This window comes from Aegilops tauschii, chromosome 4 (assembly GCF_002575655.3).
Source record: "Aegilops tauschii subsp. strangulata cultivar AL8/78 chromosome 4, Aet v6.0, whole genome shotgun sequence".
NCBI lineage: Eukaryota > Viridiplantae > Streptophyta > Magnoliopsida > Poales > Poaceae > Aegilops > Aegilops tauschii.
This window is the reverse complement of record NC_053038.3, coordinates 511,052,912-511,074,149: the sequence shown is the minus strand read 5'-3', so window position 1 is coordinate 511,074,149 and position 21,238 is coordinate 511,052,912. Positions and strand designations below refer to the sequence as shown.

At 51.0% G+C, this 21,238-nt stretch overlaps 1 pseudogene; it reads right to left on the bottom strand.

Annotated features, from left to right (window-relative positions):
* Window positions 1–846: 846 nt before the first annotated feature.
* On the bottom strand, window positions 847–6,302 carry LOC109776837 (probable lipoxygenase 8, chloroplastic; annotated as a pseudogene).
* Window positions 6,303–21,238: the final 14,936 nt, after the last annotated feature.

Sequence of the window (21,238 nt, the reverse complement as noted above, 5' to 3'; positions counted from 1 at the left end):
ATAATCTTCTCACGGAGGGCCACCATAGGAGCTGCCCACTATGCCTGCTTTTGCGGCGCGATGGGGGCGGTCACGAAGGCCCGTTCTTGGCACGACACAAAGGTGACGAGCGCTAGCCCGAGCTTGCAGCCGAGGCCGTGGGTTGACACCTGCTGCGGCGAGGAGAGGTGCGGCCATGGTGCCCCATGGACCAGCTGTTCTAGGATGAAACAATGAAGGATAGGGTGTGGGGCAGGTACGTCTTTGAGTGCAATGGAGCAACCTCTGCCCTCCCTTGAGCGACATGAGCACAAGGAACACGACGTGTTGAGGATGTCGAGTGTGACTAGCCTGGCCTTATCACGCTGATCAGAGCCCACAAAGGCAATGAGCGATACAACGACTTTGTAATTAGTTGATGTTAATGTTACATTGGCAAAAGAAACACATTTTGATTTTCTTTGATTACATTTACGATAACATGGGTACTTCGTTAAGTTTACGATTTGTGAAGTCTTTATATGCTCCATTGTTATAGGATTGGTGAAGTCATTGTATGCATCTCATTATTAGTACCGAAACATGATGGTATCATCTCCACTAACTACCCAATGCATATTTCTCGGTGTACAATCTATCCTGAACCCTAATATACATCTCGAGTCAGACTTAATCTGACACCCTCAGGTACGTCGGATCCAGATTGAACGCATGATTATTACTCACTGCAATGTGGTAGCCAACGTCAACCGAAAGTGGGCTGTAATTTAATTGCGTCAGTCGGGTCTTGAACTCAAGACATCTTGGCTCCGATACCACGTAGAAGTGCATGCTTTAGCAATGAAATCAAAAAACCGATCTGATGGAAGAGACTAAGCAATACATTTATACATCAACAGTGGCAACAATTTTACTCCCAAATTTTTACACTACATGGCAATTTTCATTTTAGAACATGACAAATCCAACACAAATCTGAACGTTCACCGGCAAATGATAAAACTAAATAAGAGTGTTAAATAATGAACAACAAGTCTGCTAGATTCACGGAAATCGTTTGCTTGGTCGTTGTATCAGATGGAGGTGCTGTTGGGGATGCCCTTGCCTGTGACGCCGGGCTCCGAGAATGGTTTCATGAGCTGGTACGGCACGATGCCGGCGCCGCACCGGTTCTTGAGCATTCTGTTCTTGTTCCTTTCGTCCATGATCCCCTCCACCGCCTTCAGCTGGTCGTTGAACCTCGTGTACGCCGCCCGCACCTCGGTGTCATCGCCCCACGGCGCAGTCTCCATCCCTCCGAGGTACTCCTCGTCGGGGGAGTGGCTGGACAGCACGTCCAGCACCGCCATCACCAGCGTTGCCTGCACCTGCGACGGGAAGCACTCCCGGAGCGCCTCGTCCGGGTTGTCGAGGAATTTCTCCAAGGTGGCCGCGTCCACGGGCTCCTCCACCGGCATCTTGGTACGCGCGATCGAGGGGCGGTTCGGGAAGTACCCCCCAAAGTCATACTGCCCGAAGTTGACCGCCGCGTGGTGCGCCGCCGCGACCCAGATTATGGTGGTGAGCGTGTGCGCGAGGGTCTCCGGCTTGTCCAGCTTAGGCCACCACGGCGCGCCCTTCTTGTCTGCGTGTCCCTCGGTGCGCACCTCCGTCCAGAACGCCTGTAGCTCCGTGTCGCCGGTGACGCTGGCGGCGTCCCTCCGGTAGTACCGGGAAACGTACGCCTTAACCCACCCCTTGATGGCGTCCCAGATCAGGAGCCCGTCGTTGGCGAACGGGTAGTCTTTGATGGCGAACCTGAGGCCGTGCTCCGCCGTGGGGTCCTCCTCCGCCATGCCCCTCCGGACGAGGTCCGCGGGGAGGGCCTCCATGTCGAAGCGCCAGAGCTTGTCGTAGGCCACGGAGCTGAGCTCCATGCCGTACCTCTGCGGGGAGAAGGTGCTCTCGATGATGCCGCCGCCGTTGACCAGGGCGGAGCGTGCGAGCGCGTTGATCCGCATGGTGTAGCGGAAGTGCGGGCGCAGCAGCTGGTAGACGGGGTGCATCTCGCTGAGCTGCCTGTTGGCCGCCAGGATGTAGGGCTCGACGGCGCAGTGCGTGCGCAGCCAGTGGGTGACGAGCTCGTGGTGGCCGGCGTCGTGGGCGCGGACGTGGGACTTGGCCATCCGCCACAGCCAGGACTTGGTGGTGTCCGTGGACGGAGTGAACACCTGCCTCCACTGGGGCATGGCCGGTGAGGCCGGCCGGGTGAGCTCGATGGCGAGGAGGCGCAGCGTGCCGTCGTCCGTAAGGAACAAGATGGTGCGGGAGCCGTACATGGTGGTGTGCTCCAGGGCGCGGATCTTGTGCACGTAGGGCAGGAACAGGTCGTGGAAGTCGAGCATGAACAGCCTCTTCTTCTCCACCGCCTCGGCCACCGTCATGGTGTGCCCATCTGCGCCTCCAGCAGCTCGGCGGTGATCGCCGACTCCGCCGGCCCATACACCGCCGGGTCCAGCTTGCTCTTGAGAGGAAATTCTTTGACAAGCTCGATGGCGTATGGGTTCATGCCGGCGAGCGTCTCCCTGGCGAACTCCTCGTCCCGTAACCACGCAAACTAGTCCTCTGCAGCATTTGGCAGTTAACACGCATATCAGATCGACTTAATACTACCCATAAAATTCAGTAGTACGGTCTACCGTAAAAAAATCTCTACATTAGCTTCGTGCAAAAACTCCATTAATTTGCTGGTCAGTCAAGCACTTCGCATGTGGAAGTGGAAGGAGCGTACTTTTGACATTTGCGGGGCGGTCGAAGAGGAGGAGCTTGTCGCCGAGGCCGTCGCGGAGGAACTGAAGGAGGCGCGGCACGGCGCTGCGGAGGAAGCCGACCTCTCGAGCACGCGGCAGCACGACGCCGTCCTCGAACAGCTTGTCGATGACGAAGAAGGAGGGGAAGCCCTGGTTGCGGTCGATGAGCGTGGACTGCACGGCCGGCACCGCGGCGTGGAGCACCGACTGCAGCGTCTTCACCGAGAACTGCACCTTCTTCTCTTCCGAGAACTCCTCGTCCCTCGGCACGTACACGTCGCCGCCTCTCGTCTCCGACTGCGGATCTGCACGTACGCATGCCACGCCACGCACGAGTTACAACCAACCTCTAGTACGAGCGCGCATGCATGCATGAGGTTTTGTCGATCGTGTACGTACGTACCTTTGATGGATCGGGGGCGGCCGGTGCGGCAGCGCCGCGGGTAGGGGAACTGCTTGTTGCCACCGAGGACGGAGCGGGCGCCGCCGGCACCGGGTTCCTCGCCGGAGCCGAGATCGTTGTACACGTCGTAGTCGTAGACCCGGTCGTTGTCCTTCCTCTGCCCCGTGCCGTCACCGCGCTTCTTCACGAGGTCGTTCTTCCGGTAGCTCTGGAGGCCAGGAGGAGTTTGGCTCGGCAATGAAGGCTGCACGTACGGTTGGTACGTAACGTACGTTGATCAACAGTTCAGCATTGACAAATTTCAATTGCAAAATGGCTTGACGGGGTCCTGATCGAATCACCTTGTTGGCGAAGAAGATGCGCTTGCCGTCGCCGGACTTGGGCGGCAGCCACGAGTCGCAGCGGATGACGTGGGGCTCCGAGTCCGAGTTGCCACCGCCGATGAGCTTCACATCCTTGAGGAACATCTCTGTGTCGTGCTCGTTGGTGACCAGCACGGCGCCGACGGAGCCGAAGCCCGCCGGCACGTTGAAGCCGGCTTCATAGGTGACGATGTGGCGGTCCTTGTCGGCCACCTTGCGGGCATAGCTCTTGATCGTCTGTTTCTCCTTCCTCGTCTCTGCATTCGATCATTTTTTTTTTTGTTATTTTAGCGAGTTTGATTTGCACAATCAGATGTATACTAGGTGGGTGTGTCTAGCTCTCATCTAGATGAGACTTAACCAAGTCACATCTAACTCCTAAACCACTTGATTTTGATGAACATTCGTGCGGGTTTATTATTTTTATTTTTTGTTTGATTATTCAAATGATTTGTAGGAGTTAGATGAGACTTTGTTATTTCTCATCTAAATGAGATTTAGCAAATCCGATACCATGTGATGACCATGAATCAAGCAAGTAAAATGGATCAATATTAGTCAGGACCGTGAATGAGGGTCCTTGTCTGCTCGCCGTTCGTTCAGAGCAATGGACTTTTACATTTTCCGGTGTCTGGTCATTGCTATCTCTCATGGGCTTATGGCGACGTTGGCAAGTGGGACAAGGTGCTGCGGGCCTGCGGTTCCAAGGTTGGTGGCCCGATGACGGCGAATTTGATGTTCTTCCCAAACAACGATGGTAGGATGCATTAGATCTGAATTCAGGCCGGCGGGGGAATGTCCCTTACCGACACGCCACATCGTTAAGTGCATGTTCTGCAAGTCTGGTCTTCGGCTCACAAGTCACAATGCCTTCAAGGTTATGGCGTTGGCCTTGATTTCGTTTGCTGGTGTTCTGTCTCCTCATCCAATGTGTGCCTCGGCAGTGCTGGCGATTTATGGCGGTTCCCGATCTGGTTGTTGCCGAGATCCTAGGCAACTTATTTGTTATATTGTTTTTTGATCTTTATGCAAAGTTTTTTGGACATTTGTCACGTAGTTTTGGCATCTATGTACAGTTGTACTCTGTTTATTGATGAATATGCAATGGAAGCGGTTCAAAAATATGCTATGGTTTTAAAAGTGATCACCATTCCTCGCAAAAAAAAAGTGATCACCATCCACATAGTTGATAACTCAAGTAGGACTGGTGGTCACTTAATTTATGGTTGGCTTTTTATAAAGAACAAACTGTACTGCATGAGTTATTTTTCTTGAGTTCGTGTACTGCAAGAGTTGTTCTACGTTTGACTGGGTAAACTAATGATCGATTCAAAAGTTAGTATAATATATATTTTAACTCAAAAAATATTACTCCCTCTGTTTTAAAATATAGTGCTTTCTCTATTTCCGTGCTTCAACTTTAATCATAAATTTAACCAACGGGACCGACTGTGACGGGAGCAAAAGTTATACCGGTGAATTTGTATTCAAAAGAAGTTTTCAATTATATATTTTTTTCTCCCGCCGCAGTCGTTGGTTAAATTTATGGTCAAAGTTGGACCTCGGGAAGCGCAGGTGCACTATATTTTAAAATGGAGGGAGTAGTAGGTTTTCATAACAAGAAAATAAAATGTTCAAACCAATCAAACCAAACGAATTGACTTGTATGTTGAAAACGAATAATGCATTTTCCTCTACGGAGCATGCGCATCTATCTATGATCGATCGATGATTTGTGCTCAACATAACATGTATAGCTCTTTTTTATTTTTTGAAGAAAAAAAAAGCATGTGTAGTTTCTTTTAGTAAAACAAAACCAGGTATAGTTGTATTGGTCGACCTATCGCCTTTGCTTCAACAGCAGCACATCTGTTTGCTGTAAATATAGATCTAGTTACTTAGTACCTCTTTGTTTTTATTTACTTCGCGTATTAGTTTTGGTCAAAGTCAAGCTTTGTAAACTTTGACAAAGTTTATAGACAAAAATATTAACATGTACAATAACAAATCAATACCATTAGATTCGTTATTGAATGTACTTTCGGATCATATAGATTTGTTATGGTAAATATTTATATTCTTTTCTGTAAATTTGGTCAAACTTTACGAAGTTTGACTTTAGTCAACTCTAATACGTGGAGTAAATAAAAACAGAGGGGTACTATAATTCATTTATCATTCGTCCGTTGGTCAACTAGTTCTACTACCGTATTTGCCAGACCGACAGGTCCATCGTTTTATCTTTCTCTCAATGCCTTGGCTTGTACAGTAATTTCTAAAAATCAGATCCCTGGGCTAAAAATGGATTGCATTTTTCAGTAGAAGAAAAAAAATTGCGCCTTCTAGAAAAACCAAGAGGCAAAAGTATACGAGTACTTACTGGCGTCAAGATCGGCGCTGACGAGCTCGAGCTCCATGGACCTGCCGATGAGGTCCTTCACATCGTCCATCGTCCTGGACGGCCTCAGCCCATCAAGGAACCCACCGACGGTGACCTTAACCGTCGCCACCGCCTTGACGCGCACCGAAGCATCGCCCTTTCCTCCCATGGTGGTAGACATCGGTCACGCCCGCCGCTGATACAACTACTATTAGTCGGCAACGATGCGCACCCCACCATCAGCTGCCCACCGTACCGCCACCGACCGCACGAGCGCCGCGTTACCGTGGACGTACGCCCGGCAGGGAGCGAAGCCGCGACGTACGGGAGGCTGCTGCTGCACGCGGAGGAGGAGCCCGGAGGAGGCGAAGAAGCATGGGACGACTCGCGCGCGATGGTGTGGTGGTGGCTCTGGGGACTGGATGATTTGAGGTTGAGCTGTGGAAGCAACATGGTTTTATAGCACGAAACCGAACCTGGCTAGTGGCTATGTGTGGGCGTACGATCCCGTACGATGCACAATGCCCTTCGATATATCCCGTGGGGCAATGAACTGGTCGTCCGCGTGCCTACCTATCCAGGCCCGCATACAAATTGATTTTTCAGTTCTTGACGAGTAGCAATAGTTTTCAAGACCATTTTTTTCATGGTAATACATGTCTCATTTACTGTATATCATAAGAATTACAGTACAAGCCACGTACATACCGACCTGACAAAACTGAAAAGACAGCAGAACGCTAGCCTTTGCACACAGGAACACCAGCCTAGAAGTAAAATTACAAACAAGACTGAAGAATCCTCTGAGTTTGACACCAACACCCGTCACCTGCCTCTGCCACCACTATAGCAGCCATCAAAGGAGAAAATGACGGATCACCTCCACACCCGAGCTCGACGCGGCTCCATCGCTGATATGCAGCTTTGCGGATCTCCAAGGTGGCTCGCCAATAAAGGCGAAACCATTGCCGTTGAACGAATTAGACCCGGGCAACACCCCGGACACGTCATCGAACTTCAAATCTGGCACCCCCGCCCAACTAAGACGTTGGTGGAGGAAACCATACCTGCCTGCCACGAACCACGAACTCAGATCCACCATCTTCCAGATGTCGTCGATGCAGACTACAATCTGCATCCGCTCCTGGACTACCTCCCAAGGTCCATGCCGGCGCAGGAGCAAATGTCGTCGCAACGGCGAAGCCCGAGGACATAGGTCCACCACGAGAATGTCGCCTCCGCCACACCATCCTTGCTTGAACATTCTGGTTTCAAATCCACCCCAAAAGCAGATCGCCTCGTTGGGGAAGGATCTGAAGATTTATTAGTCGGCGCTGCCATCGCCACCGCCGAAACCATGATGATGGACAACCCAAAATCCTAAGAAACTAATGTTTAAAACAATCCACACGCGTGGATCCGGCGACCCCCTCTCACCACCGATGACCGAGGTCGTCAGCGGAGGGGAGCCGCCGGAGGACGGCGGCGGAGGAAAGCGCCCTGGCGGCAGGAGGCGAGATCGCCTTTCTTTCTTAAAGAAAGCGACCCGTAAAAGAGAGTTTGGACCATGACACACAGACAGCACTACACCAATAGTCTTCAAGACTTGAACACACAAAATGCAGCAGCCAAGTCGCCGTCTACGCTTCTACGAGTATATGTATGCGGGCGATACCTAATACCCATACAATACAACCAGAGCGACTGGACTTCATGGACAACTAGTCCTACTTAACGAAGAAGCTAGCTAGGTTCCATGCATCGGTAGCCGCCGCGGCCGGCCGTATGTATATATACTACACAAGGTAGGAGTATGTGGTATGCATGTGCAAGCAAGATGTCGACACCTAAAACCTGAAAAAAAGAAGATGTTGAAACCTACAGCCTATCGATTCATTTGCTGATCCAAGGCGATGTAATCGCTTGGCAAAAGAAGAAAGACGAGGTGATTTTAAACGTGGGCGGCATGGGTTAGGCTGTAAATTACTTTTCTCTTTCTTTATGGAAAAACTTTTGATGTATTCATCATCAATTATAGTAGTACAAGTAACATAAAAAATAATAATAATAAATATTCAGGTCTATAGATCACCTAGTGATGAGCAAGTCAAAGACTCACCGCCGTCATCCCCTTACCTCATTGGATTCTGGCAAAATTTGTTGTAGTAAATAGGTGGAACATCGTATTGCTAAGGCCCCACAAGATAACTCACCAAAACAACAACCATAACCATTGATGAAGAGAAGCGTAAATCGAAAAGATCTAATATATAGACACACGAATGAAGACTGAATACATGGTGATCCATCAAGGACCAACACCGAACGAATTCCACGAAATCCAACAGAAACACACCTCCAGATGCGCTCCGACAACACTAGGCGCACTGCCAGAACAAGGGCTAGGCTGGGAGGAACTTATTTCATCTTTAGGAAGCCACTGTCGCCTCACCTTCCTGAACAGGACACAAAGCGTAATTTATCTAAGAAAACACCAAAAAACGGAGCAAAAAACACCCGCCGACAAGGGTGGGGTCAACTGTGCTTTCATGGCTCTAAGGCCACCGAAGACGAGACGGACCGATGGTGGCACTGACACGAGGTGGTGAGAAACTCTAATTGTCTGTGCAATCACGATATGCATTTCTATAAAAAAATGCTCGTTTGAAGAAAACAACATAATCTCTTAATCCATTTGTCCAAATGTGCTCAAACTTTTCCAAAATACTACTGGAAACATATAGTGTCTACTAGCTTTTTTGAAAAATATTAAATTTTGAAGTAATTTTTGAATTTGCTTAGCTAAATAGGGATTATCTCCTAGTCAATTTGTCCAAATGTGCTCAAACTTTCCCAAAATACTACTGGAAACATATAGTATTTACTGTAATTTTTGAAAAATATTAAATTTTGAACTAATTTTTGAATCTGCTTAGCTAAATAGCCATTATGTCGTAGTTTACTTGTCCAAATGCATTCAAACTTTCCTAGAATACTACTGAAAACATGTAGTATTGTAATTTTTAGTAAGTTTTGGAAAATATTGAATTCTGGTATAGGTTGACTTTGTTGGTTTGTACTCTCATCAATGGTGGTATGATTCCTCTCAACATTTGGGGATTCATTTGGGGGTTCGGGAGCAGGGATTGTGCTCACAACAATTAGGGGGAGGGGATTTGCAGTCACATTCCGGCGCCTTCACTTCTCCAGCCAACAATGAATTGGTGGCAGCAGTCAGGCGCCTTCGATGTTGCGTGAGTCCTGCCGGCTGCCTGCTGTTAACGTGCATGTATTTGTATTGTACCCATTGTATATGTACTGTACCCGATGTAATCTGTATAGCTGTTGTACCTTCCCCTAGATTTTAGAGCATCTTCAGCCGTTGGCCCCCCCAGGACGCATAAAAATCGCCCCTAGGGGCGAGCCGGCGATTCGTTCGGCGCTGGGGGCGGTTTTGCGCCCAGTCATCGCCCCCAGTCGCTGATTTTGGCTCACTTTTGAAGCCCCATTTTGGCCAAAAAGGCCCATATGGGCGAGAATAGGCCCATATTTGGCGTGGTTCGCCGTGGCTCGACGTTCAATTATCAACATAATTTTTTTATCACATATTTCATCACAGAAAATTCAAATACTTCAACAAAATAGTTCAGCAACAAATAGTTCAATACAAATTATGTAGTTCAACAAATAAAAACTCATATTTCATCACGCGTCGTGCCCGGTGTCGCCCTTGAGCCTCCATAGGTGCTCTATCAGATCTTGCTGCAGTTGATGATGCCCTGTGGTATGGTTCAGTGTCAAACACTGGCTCTTCCTGCTCGCTCTCAATGATCATGTTGTGCAAGATGACACAGCAGGTCATGATCTCCCACATTTGATCTTTCGACCAGGTCTGAGCGAGGTACTGGACAACAGCAAATCGAGATTGGAGCACACCAAATGCCCGCTCGACATCCTTCCTGCAAGCCTCCTGAATTTTCGCAAACCAGGCGTTCTTGCCTCCAGGCACAGGGTTTTTGATGGTCTTCACAAATGTCGACCATCTCGGATAGATGCCATCAGCTAGATAGTACCCCTTGTTATAGTGCCGCCCATTATCTCGAAGTTCACCGGAGGAGAATGACCTTCAACAAGCTTGGCAAAGACAGGAGAGCACTGCAGCACGTTGATGTCATTGTGAGTTCCTGGCATACCAAAGAAGGAGTGCCAAATCCAGAGGTCCTGTGTGGCCACCGCCTCAAGTACCACACTACAACCGCCTTTGGCGCCTTTGTACATCCCCTGCCAAGCAAATGGGCAATTATTCCATTTCCAATGCAGGCAGTCGATGCTTCTAAGAATCCCAGGAAATCCTCTTGCTGCATTCTGTGCTAGGATCCGAGCAGTGTTGTCACGACCGGTTTTTCAATAAAATAATTATTGAGAGACCAATCCCTTTTACGGACCAGTAAGGAAGAATTCCTTCTCACTGGTAGACAATATCTTGGTCACAGAAGAAAGATACCAGGAGTACTAAATATAATACAAGGTTGAGCGGAGACTGCCCAACAATTTATTACATGCACGCCGACAAACAAGACGGCGGATAGGGTGGCATAACTACTAACTCACGACAATAACGGTGGTGGACATATCACCGCGAAGCGAGTGATATGACTCCTGAAGACTACAGCTCATCGAGTGTCGGAGTGAGGCTCGAGGAGACTTATTGCGGGTGGCGGAAGCGTATATAATACAAGTGACCAATATCCGGGATCGCGCAGGACTGACTGGGACTCCTCTAGGCGTCGGACGCGCTATCAAACTCTTCATCCAAGAGATCGCCTTCGTCAACATCTGGCCAAATCAACAAGCCAGGTGAGTACTATGAAAGTACTCGCAAGACAGTTCGGACATAAGATATAACAAATGTAAACACGAAGCATATGAAGAAGTTATCCAGTGCGTTCAGACATAGAGATAATAAATACTGGGTGCCGAGCGAGGGTCTGAATGACTCCTCGAGCGGAAACTGCAGAATAGTAATACGGGTGCCAAACGAGTGTCTGAATGACTCCTCGAGAGGAAACTGCAGAATAATAATACTGGTGCCAAACGAGGGTCTGAATGACTCCTCGAGAGGAAACTGCAGAATAATAATGCTGGTGCCAAACGAGGGTCTGAATGACTCCTCGAGAGGAAAATGCAGAATAATAATGCTGGTGCCAAACGAGGGTCTGCATGACTCCTCGAGAGGAAAATGCGAAATAATAATGCTGGTGCCAAACGAGTGTCTGAATGACTCCTCGAGAGGAAAATGCGAAATAATAATGCCACAGTCGGGCGTCGGGGCGACACCACATAAAGGGCTTATATTTAAAGTAAGAAACAAAAACACGCCACAGTCGGACGTCTGCGCGACGTCACATAAAGGGCTTACATTGTAGCTCAATAATACAATAGTTCGGGAACATAAATTATCACAAGTACGAGACAAATATAAAGTTAGTCCATCCACAGGAATAATAAGTAAACTGGATTTACCACTAGAGCTTGTTCACCGGGGACAAGTTTTCCACGCGGATAGATATGGATATACTGATTTCACTACTTGATCATGGGTACGATGACTTGGAAGGAATTGACTCTGCAGAGTTTGTACTTAACCACAGCCAACGGATTTCAGTAGTCACAGGGACTAGTTCCGTCTACGGTGTTTTGGAAGGAACACGTCTAACCAGTACACACCCAATTCAACCTTCCGAAGCCAGGGATCACCCTCGGCAACGTTCAAGAAAAACCTTGAGACGGGGAGGCTACAACCTCGCGTAGCATGGGATCAAATTTCTATACGCGCGCTCTAAGGGGGTGCCCCCCCTCTCGGTCCCAACCGGAAACACCCATGCCCCCTGACCGGATGACTGGCTTTAATCCTGGGCCAAGGTACCATCATCCCGGCCTCTCTGTTTGGTGTGTACACGGAAAGAGGTTACCAACTTACTAAACCGCATCCTGGCAAATGAAACATGTGGTAGCACGGAGGGGAAAAAGAACGATAACGTGACTCCGTCCACGTTAACGTCGGAAATAGTCGGATGACGCAAGGCTGGTATGCTACAACAGTACCACCTTGCTGCCCTTCATGTCACCACATGATTAGGCCATCTCTCATCAGAGATCATCACAACTTTGGAACACGGAGGGGAAAAGAACGATAACGTGACTCCGTCCACGTTAACGTCAGAGAAAGTCGGATGACGCAAGGCTGGTATGCTACAACAGTACCACCTTGCTGCCCTTCATGTCACCACATGATTAGGCCATCTCTCATCAGAGATCATCGCAACTTTGGAACATGCGGGTAGTTGCCTTACAAGCAACGAGGTATTTACCGACACTCATATGCCACGCGCAAACTTTCAAGCAAACATGCAAAACACTTATCATATCAAATGTTTAAACATGCTTGCCTGGTTCGGAGAAGTCGGAGTCTAGCTCGGCGAAGTTCGCGGCTCCGTCACCTCTTCCGGAACCTACGGCAATCACGAAAACGGGTACTAACGTGAAAACCAACGCGTGCACAGAAACTTCTCCAAAAAAAATTTCAAATAAATCTCATAAAAAACTAGACAAAATTTTAAGACTGTCAAAAAAAGAATCACTCAAAAATACCTTTTTATTAAAAAGTTATAAAGGTTTCTGTCCAGGGACTTATCTGTAATGAAACAGAAAAGTTCCAGGGTTTAAACTGAGAAAACAGAAAATGCTTCGGTAAGAAATGCGCTAGCTAAAGAGGGAAAGCGTATTTTTCCCGAAGGCGCCAACAGAAAACGGTTCGCGAAAGAATAGAACAGAGGCTGACATGCGGGGTCCACATATCAGGTTTGAAAAGCTCGCCGGCGTCCGAAGACTGCGGTGGACGCCGGCGTCGAACCACGGCGAGTTAGGAGGATCGGAGGGTACCAAGAGCTTCAGCGTGTTCTTCCGCGTTGATGGGTGGTGGACTCGACCAACAGGGAGCACCACGTCGACGGCGACACTATCTCCGGCGGGCGGCGGCTCGGGTGGTGGTGGAGAACTCCGGTGGAGGGCTGCAAACTTCGAATTGAAGCGCGGGTCAGAAAGAGGGATGCATGGTGAAGCTACTGGCAAGAGAATGGAGGCGGAGGTGCACACACGGGGGTGAATCGAGCTGGATCCCGTGGCGGGTCGCGGCGGCCGGAGTCGAGGAAGGAGACCTCCTCGGGGCTCTTCCAGTGGCTAGGCGTGCTCTAGGTGGAGTGCAGGGATGGTGTGTGCTCGAGTTGAAGCTCGGGGCCGCTATTTATAGGCGAATCGACAGGGTGGCCGTGAACGGAGAATCTCCGGCGAGCGATTATGGCGATGCAGTGGATTGGCAGGAGGTTTGAGTGGCCACGCAACATCAGTGGAGGTTACTGGTGCCATTCCACAGCTAAACGGAGTTGGTCTTGGCGTAATGGCGTCGGTCCATGGTGAGGTGACCGCACGGGCTCGATGGCGGCAGAGAGCGCGCTCCGCGCCCTGCGGTTCACGACGAGGGTGGCGGCGCGTTCGGGGGAGTGGAAGGCCACGCGGCGAGCTCCGGTGGCTTGGGCGGCGCTGGGTGGCGCCGTCAGCGCCGTGCCTCCCGCTGGCGGCCGCAAAGCCGCCGCTGGCGTCGGTCACGGGGCGGCGCACCTTCTGCTGCTCGTCGCCGACGTCCGCAAGGTGCCAGGCGTTCGTGCGGTGCAGGAACAAGAGGGAGGGGACGAGAAGCAAGGCGACATCGAGGCACTGTCGAGATCGACAACCATCTCTGAAGAAAACGACAGTAAGCCACTGAACTGTTCTCTGAATTAACTGAACTTGATATTGACAATGCACTGCAGGTGCTCGACAGAATGATTTGGCTATGAGAAAAAAATTTCTGGGGCTATAACTTGGTGAGGTGACCACTCAATGCACCCAGAGGCTGCCTGATTTTTCTTGGAATTTTTGGAAAAGGATTTGAATGAATTTCACCAAATTTGACAAATCTGGTCCAAACTTGCAGCAAGTGTAGTTTAAAAAATTTGAACTGAAGACCAGTGGATCTTCATGGATCTTGGTTGAGGGTTCAAAGGACTAGGAAGGGGAAAAGGTTTGGGGGCAAAAATCAAGACAGAAAATGGAGTTCCTTTGTAAATCACCAATGGCATGAATAGAAGATAGAAATTTGTTTGAATAAGATTTAAATGGAAAATGATCATAGGGGAGGTTCAACTTGCTGGATTTGATGCATATCATGATCCAAATGTGAGGGAAGGGTTAGGAGAGAGTATTTGCACTAAGGCCATGGCAAGAGGAAATTGTTGAAAGTGGCAAGGGATTATTCCAAAAGCCATAGTGCATTTTCAAAGGGATTTTCAAAAGTCATTTTCCCAAGTGAAAAGTATTTTGTTGAGTCAAAATAAAAAGCAAGAACCTCCAAGACCAAAGACAGATCTTGGGTGAATTCAAATAAAACTACTGCCATAAAAAGAATATTTGAAAGGGAGAGTTCTTTTGAAGAAATATTTTAAATCACCTCCCTCAAGTCAAATAAAATCTTTTGAAAAAAAATCCAAATAAAAACTTGGGTGTCACAAGTGTCTTCCGCATTGGGTGTTCTCAAGTATTGCGGTCCAAACACTACCACCACTGCCCGACAGAACTTGTAGAAACACTCTATGCTGGTGGACTCGGCCATGCGCCTATAGTCGTCCTGTGAGTCACCGGGAGCTCCGTATGCAAGCATCCTCATCGCTGTCGTGCATTTCTGGATGGAGGTGAATCCAAGTTTGCCGGTGCAATCCATCTTGCATTTGAAGTAGTTGTCGAACTCCCGGATGGAATTCACAATCCTGAGGAAAAGCTTTCTGCTCATCCAATAACGGCGCCGAAATGTTCTGTCGCCGTGAAGTGGAGCATTGGCGAAGTAGTCGGAGTAGAGCATGCAGTAGCCTTCGAGACGGTGCCGGTTCTTTGCTTTCACCCGCCCCGGCGCCGAGCCACCTCGCCGGGGCTTTTCATTGCTCGCCAGCAGCTGGGCGAGGGCGGCGAGCACCATGAGATGCTCTTCTTCCTGGACGTCGGCCTCGGCTTCCTCCTCCAGCAGCGCGGCGAGCACTTCCTCGTCATCCAAGTCCATCGCCGAGGCAGGCAAATCGCCGAACACCTTGCGCGCGGTGGGCGTGCACCCACCGCTAAACTGCCCCTCCGCGGCCGGAAACGCCCAGCTGGTGTCGGAGGGGCTGCCGCGGCGAACCTCTGCTATTTTTCCGGCGGGGAATGGCTATCTACCGGTGAAGGGCGGCGGGGCGGCGCCGGGATATACCTAGTGGCGGCCGAGAGCGCGGGGGGTGGGAGGCGAGTCGGGGAAGAAAATCTTGACTTTTCACCTGCCGGCGTGGGCCAGCCGCGCTTTTCCCTTGCGCCGGAGCCCCCAAGCGCCCCCCAGTGCGCCGGGTTCGGCCTGCGGCCGCCAGGCGGAAAAAGGGCCGAACAGGCGCTTTTCGTCGTCCTGGGGGCGCGACTGGGCCTTATTTTGGCGCCGGCGCCAAAAAAGTCGACTGGGGGGGCCTGTTGGGGGCGCGGCTGGAGATGCTCTTAGGATCGCTAACAACTCTCCGGTCATGGCCTGCGTGCCTCTTCTCACGGGAGACGTTGGGCTCTCTCCCTTATATTTGTACCCTGTAACACTCTCTCGGCAATCAATACAACAGCAACATATTGAGCCTCTCCTCTCTTCAACTGGGTATCAGTTTCCATGGCCTTTGAGGACATTTTCGACGACCTCTCTGCTCCTGACGCCGCCGCCGCCTCCGCCGCCGTCGCCCAGTCCTCTCCTTCTGGCTCCTCTGCTCCTCTTTCCACCACCACCACTCCCGCTGCCACTTTAGCCCTCTCGACCATGGTCGTTCCCCTGCTGATCCCTACCCCCTCAATTTCCATCAGGACCACATCTCCAACCACATCACCTTCAAACTAGATCCCTCCCAGAACAACTACATCAAGTGGCGCACGTTTTTCAACCGCGTTCTTCTTCAACACCGTGTCCAGGACCACGTTCTGCACCCGCCCCCTGCCAATCCTGACCCTTCCTGGCTCGCCATCGACCACCGTCTCCTTCTCTGGATTCTCTTCACGCTGGCCGACCCCCTCCTCGAGCTCATCATGGGCGGCACCGGTGACGCCTACACCGCCTAGACTCGCATCCGGGACTATTTCCAGGCCAACCAGGGGGCCCAATACCTGCATCTCACCCGCTAGTTTCGTAACCTCAAGCAGGGCGACCTGACGGTCTCGGAGTACGCCCGGCGCCTCAAGGCGCTCGCTGATGGTCTCGCGGACACTGGCAACACTGTCAGCGACCACGACCTCACGATGCAACTCCTGCATGGCCTCGACGCCCGCTTCGACATCATCCGTACGATCCTCGGCGACATGGTCCCCCAGCCTCCCTTCGCCGTCACTCGCTCTCGGCTGGAGCTTGCGGAGTACAACATCAACCTCCGTGCGACCGAGGCCGGCTCCGCGGCCCTCACCATCTCCGGCGGCCCCAGCTCCAACCCTGACCGCGGCGCTGGCAGTGATCGTGGCGACCGCCCTGATCGCGGTGACTGCGCTCCCTCCACTGGCCGCGGATCTGGTGGCGCCCGTGACAATGGTGGTGGCGATCGTGGTCGTGGCCGTGGTCGCACCGGCGTCCGCAACCATGGTCGAGCGGACTCTGGTGGTTGTGGCTCCCAGTCCTCGGAGCTGTCGCCGTGGACCGCGCCGGCTGGATCCCTCTGAACGCCACCGGCGTCCTCGGACCTTGCCCGGGCGTCCACTCGCAGGCCTACCCACTAATGTACTCCGGCCCGCAGCAGTCGGGTCCCTAGTCGCTCCCGCTCGGCGCCCCAGGCTGGGATCACGCCGCCCTGTTCCACCAGGCCTACAGCCAGCACGACCTTCCTCAACAGAGCGCTGATTGGATCCTCGACTCCAGTGCTGCCACACACGTCATGGGTAACGCAGGTAACCTCTCCTTGTTTCGTTCTTTTCCAAAGCATAATTCTTCTAGCATAATTGTCGGCAACGGTGATCGTTTACCTATTACTAGCATCGGCTCAACCACTCTCCCTCCCACAAATCTCTCTCTCCACGATGTAGTTGTATGCCCTTCTATCGTTAAGGATCTTATCTCTGTTCGTAAACTTTCTTGTGATAATAATGTTGCTGTTGAGTTTAACCCCTCTAGTTTTTCTATGAAGGCCCTTCCCACCAGGAGTCACATCATGACGTCCAGTAGCTCCGGTCCTCTCTACCCATTTTTTGGCAAGCACTCTCTTGGCGGCACCGCATTCTTCACCACTCCCGGCGATCTGTGCCACCAACATCTTGGCCATCCAGGCAAGACATCATTAGCTTCTATTTCCCAAGATTTCCTTCCCGATTGTAATAATGCTGCTAGATCCCCATGTACGTCTTGCCAACTTGGACGGCAGCCTCGTCTATCTTTCCCTTCTTCAAATAATTGTACTAGTGCTCCCTTCCAACTTATTCATTGTGATCTATGGACCGCTCCGGTTACGAGCTTTTCGGGCTATCAATATTACCTCATTGTGCTTGATGATTTTTCGCATTACTCTTGGTCTTTTCCCTTGTGCCACAAATCCGAGACAGCCTCCACCCTTCAACGTTTCTTTACATACATTCTTACATAGTTTAACACTCTCATCAAGTGCATGCAATGTGATAACGGCGGCGAATTTATTAACACGTCCCTTCATACCTTTTTCTCCGACCACGGATTGTCTACCGCCTCTCCTGCCCCCCCCACCTCTCCTCAAAATGGTAAGGCCGAACGTATGATCCGAACCACCAACGATGTCATTTGCACCTTACTTATTCATGCCTCTCTCCCACCACCATTTTGGGTTGAGGCTTTACACACCGCCACCCACTTGCTTAATGGTCGCCCATCCACTAAAACTACACCTTACACCCCGTACTTCCTCCTCACCGGCGTCCAACCGCGGTACGATCACCTTTGTGTCTTCGGATGCATGTGTTATCCTAACCTTTATGTCACCAGCCCACACAAACTAGCGCCACGCTCAACACATTGTGTTTTCCTCGGCTATCCCTTATAGCACAAAGGTTACCGTTGTTTTGATCTCACTTCCTGTCGAGTCATCGTCTCTAGGCACGTCATTTTCGATGAGACAATTTTTCCGTACACGTCTCCCATACCAGCGCCTACAGCCCCTCTTCCCGCACCCGATCCGGCCTCTGTGCGCCCACCCGTGCGCACGATCCGCTCTGGGGTTTTCACCCCACCTACCTCGGCAGCCAGCGGACCCACCGAATCTACCTCATGCGCCGATCCGCCTACCCCCACCTCCCACGCGTCCACTCGCTCCCCCACCGAGCCAACCGCATCTGCCAGCCCCACCCACGCGCGCGATGCGGCACCTTGGTATGATGCTATGCTTGATGAATACTGCTTTGCTAAAGAACGATACTTGGAGTTTGGTTCCTCGTCCTGCAGGTGTCAATGTGCTCACCAGAAAGTGGATCTTCCGCCACAAGTTTAATCCGGATGGTTCGCTCTCCCGGTACAAGGCGCGATGGGTTCTTCGTGGTTTCACACAACTCGCAGGCATTGACTACACGGAGACATTTAGTCCGGTTGTCAAACCGGCTACGGTGCGCGTCGTCCTCAGCATTGCCACTGCACATTCTTGGCCCATCCATCAACTCGATGTCCAAAATGCTTTCCTCCACGGTGATCTTGGTGAGACAGTTTACTGCCAACAACCAGCGGGGTTCATTGACTCTTCCCGTCCCAACCATGTTTGCCTTCTCAAGAAGTCTTTATATGGTTTGAAGCAGGCTCCTCGCACTTGGTTTCTCCGGTTTCAATCCTTTCTTCTTTCCTTGGGGTTTGTCTCCTCCAAGTGTGACCCCTCTCTCTTTATTTTTCACCATGGCTCTTCGGTTGCCTATCTTCTCCTCTATGTAGATGATATTATTCTCACTGCCAACACCGTGACCACACTAAACTCTGTCATCTCTTCGCTCAAGACTGAGTTTGCCATGTCAGACCTTGGTGATATTCACCATTTTCTTGGTGTTAATGTCACCCGCAACACCTCCGGTTTGTTTCTCTCCCAACAACAATACGTTCTTGAAATTTTAGACCGAGCCAATATGTTGCACTACAACCCCATTTCCACCCCCATCAACACAAAAGCCAAACTCTCCGCGCATGATGGTGATCCCCTCTCTAACCCCACCCTTTACCGCAGTTTCGCTGGTGCCCTCCAATATCTCACCTTAACATGTCCAGATATCTCCTACGCCGTCCAACATGCCTATCTCTTCATGCATGCTCCTCGCACCACCCACTTCCAGTTGCTCAAACGCATTCTTCGCTACTTACAGGGCACCTCGCACTACGGCATCCAACTCTATACATCACCATCCCACGAGCTCATCGCCTATTCCGATGCTGATTGGGCCGGTTGTCCCAATACTGGAAATCTACATCCGGTTTTTGCGTCTTTCTTGGCTCTAACTTGGTCTCATGGTCCTCTAAGAGGCAGCCTACGGTATCCCGCTCGATCTAGCGCGGAGGCAGAATACCGTGCGGTTGCAAATTGTGTTGCGGAAACGACATGGCTCCGCCAACTTCTTCATGAGCTACGTCGCCCACCTACTCGTGCTACCGTGGTCTACTGCGACAACATTAGTGCGACGTATCTCTCCTCGAGCCCGGTTCAGCACCAGCGTGCAAAACATGTGGAGATCGACTTGCATTTCATCCGCGACAGGGTTGCGTTGGGCGAAGCCAGAGTTCTGCATGTCCCTTCTGGCTCCCAATATGCGGACATCTTCACCAAGGGCCTCCCATCGGCAATCTTCATCGAGTTTCGAGCCAGTCTGAACATCCACCCGGGCGGTGTTCCGACTGCGGGGGGGTGTTAACGTGCATGTATTTGTATTGTACCCATTGTATATGTACTGTACCCGATGTAATCTGTATAGCTGTTGTACCTTGCCCTAGATCTGAGGATCGCTAACAACTCTCCCGTCATGGCCTGTGTGCCTCTTCTCACGGGAGACGTTGGGCTCTCTCCCTTATATTTGTACCCTGTAACACTTTCTCAGCAATCAATACAATAGCAGCATATTGAGCCTCTCCTCTCTTCAACTCCGGCTGCATGCGTGTTGTGGAGCGCCTACACTAGTCATCGTACCGCAGTGGAGCGCCTGTACGAGGTCTACTCGAAAGGACCGGAGGTGCCTGCTGCTGGTTTTTGCCTAGGTAGGATTGCGGCAGTGCTTCTCCTAGTTGCTGGCCCGAACTAGAACAGAGAGAGGACTAGCGGAAGCACGTATGTTCCGTGGGCGCTGGGACTGTATGGGCTGGACCGAAATGAATCATACTAGTAGTTAAAAGAATCATTTTTTTTCAGAGGGCGGGCTTCAACCTGTTGAAGCCTGCTCATTGGACTCACCACTGGTGGGAGGAGACGTTCATGTAGACTACGAGGCGTCAACCTGTTGAAGCCTGCTCATTGGACTCACCACTGGTGGGAGGAGACGTTCATGTAGACTACGAGGCGTCTATGGTGACTTCGTCAATCTCAAAACGTTATGCCGGCTCAGAGGTGCTCATAAGGGTAAGGTGCGCGTGCATGCGTTATGCCTCAAATAGACATGTGTTAAAAGACCTGACTGAGGGAGTCCTGGATTAGGGGGTCCCCGGGCGTCCGGGCTATGTGACATGGGTCGGACTGGTGGGCCATGAAGATACAAGATAGATGGCATTTCCCCGTGTCCGGATGGGACTCTCCTTTGCGTGGATGGCAAGCTAGGCGTTCGGATATGTATTTTCCTTTCTCTGTAAACCGACTCTGTACACCCCTAGGCCCCTCCGGTGTCTATATAAACCGGAGGGTTTAGTCCGTAGAGGCAATCATAATCCTACAGGCTAGACATCTAGGGTTTAGCCATTACGATCTCGAGGTAGATCAACTCTTGTAACCCCTATACTCATCAAAGTCATTCAAGCAGGACGTAGGGTATTACCTCCATTAAGAGGGCCCGAACCTGGGTAAACATCGTGTCCCCTGTCTCCTGTTACCTTCGATCCTCAGACGCACAGTTCGGGACCCCCCTGCCCGAGATCTGCCGGTTTTGACACCGATATTGGTGCTTTCATTGAGTGTTCCACTACGTCGTCGTTAGAAGGCTCGATGGCTCCATCGATCGTCTATAACAACGCCGCCTTGAAGGATACTTTTCTTCCTAGCCAAATTTTCGTATTCGGCGG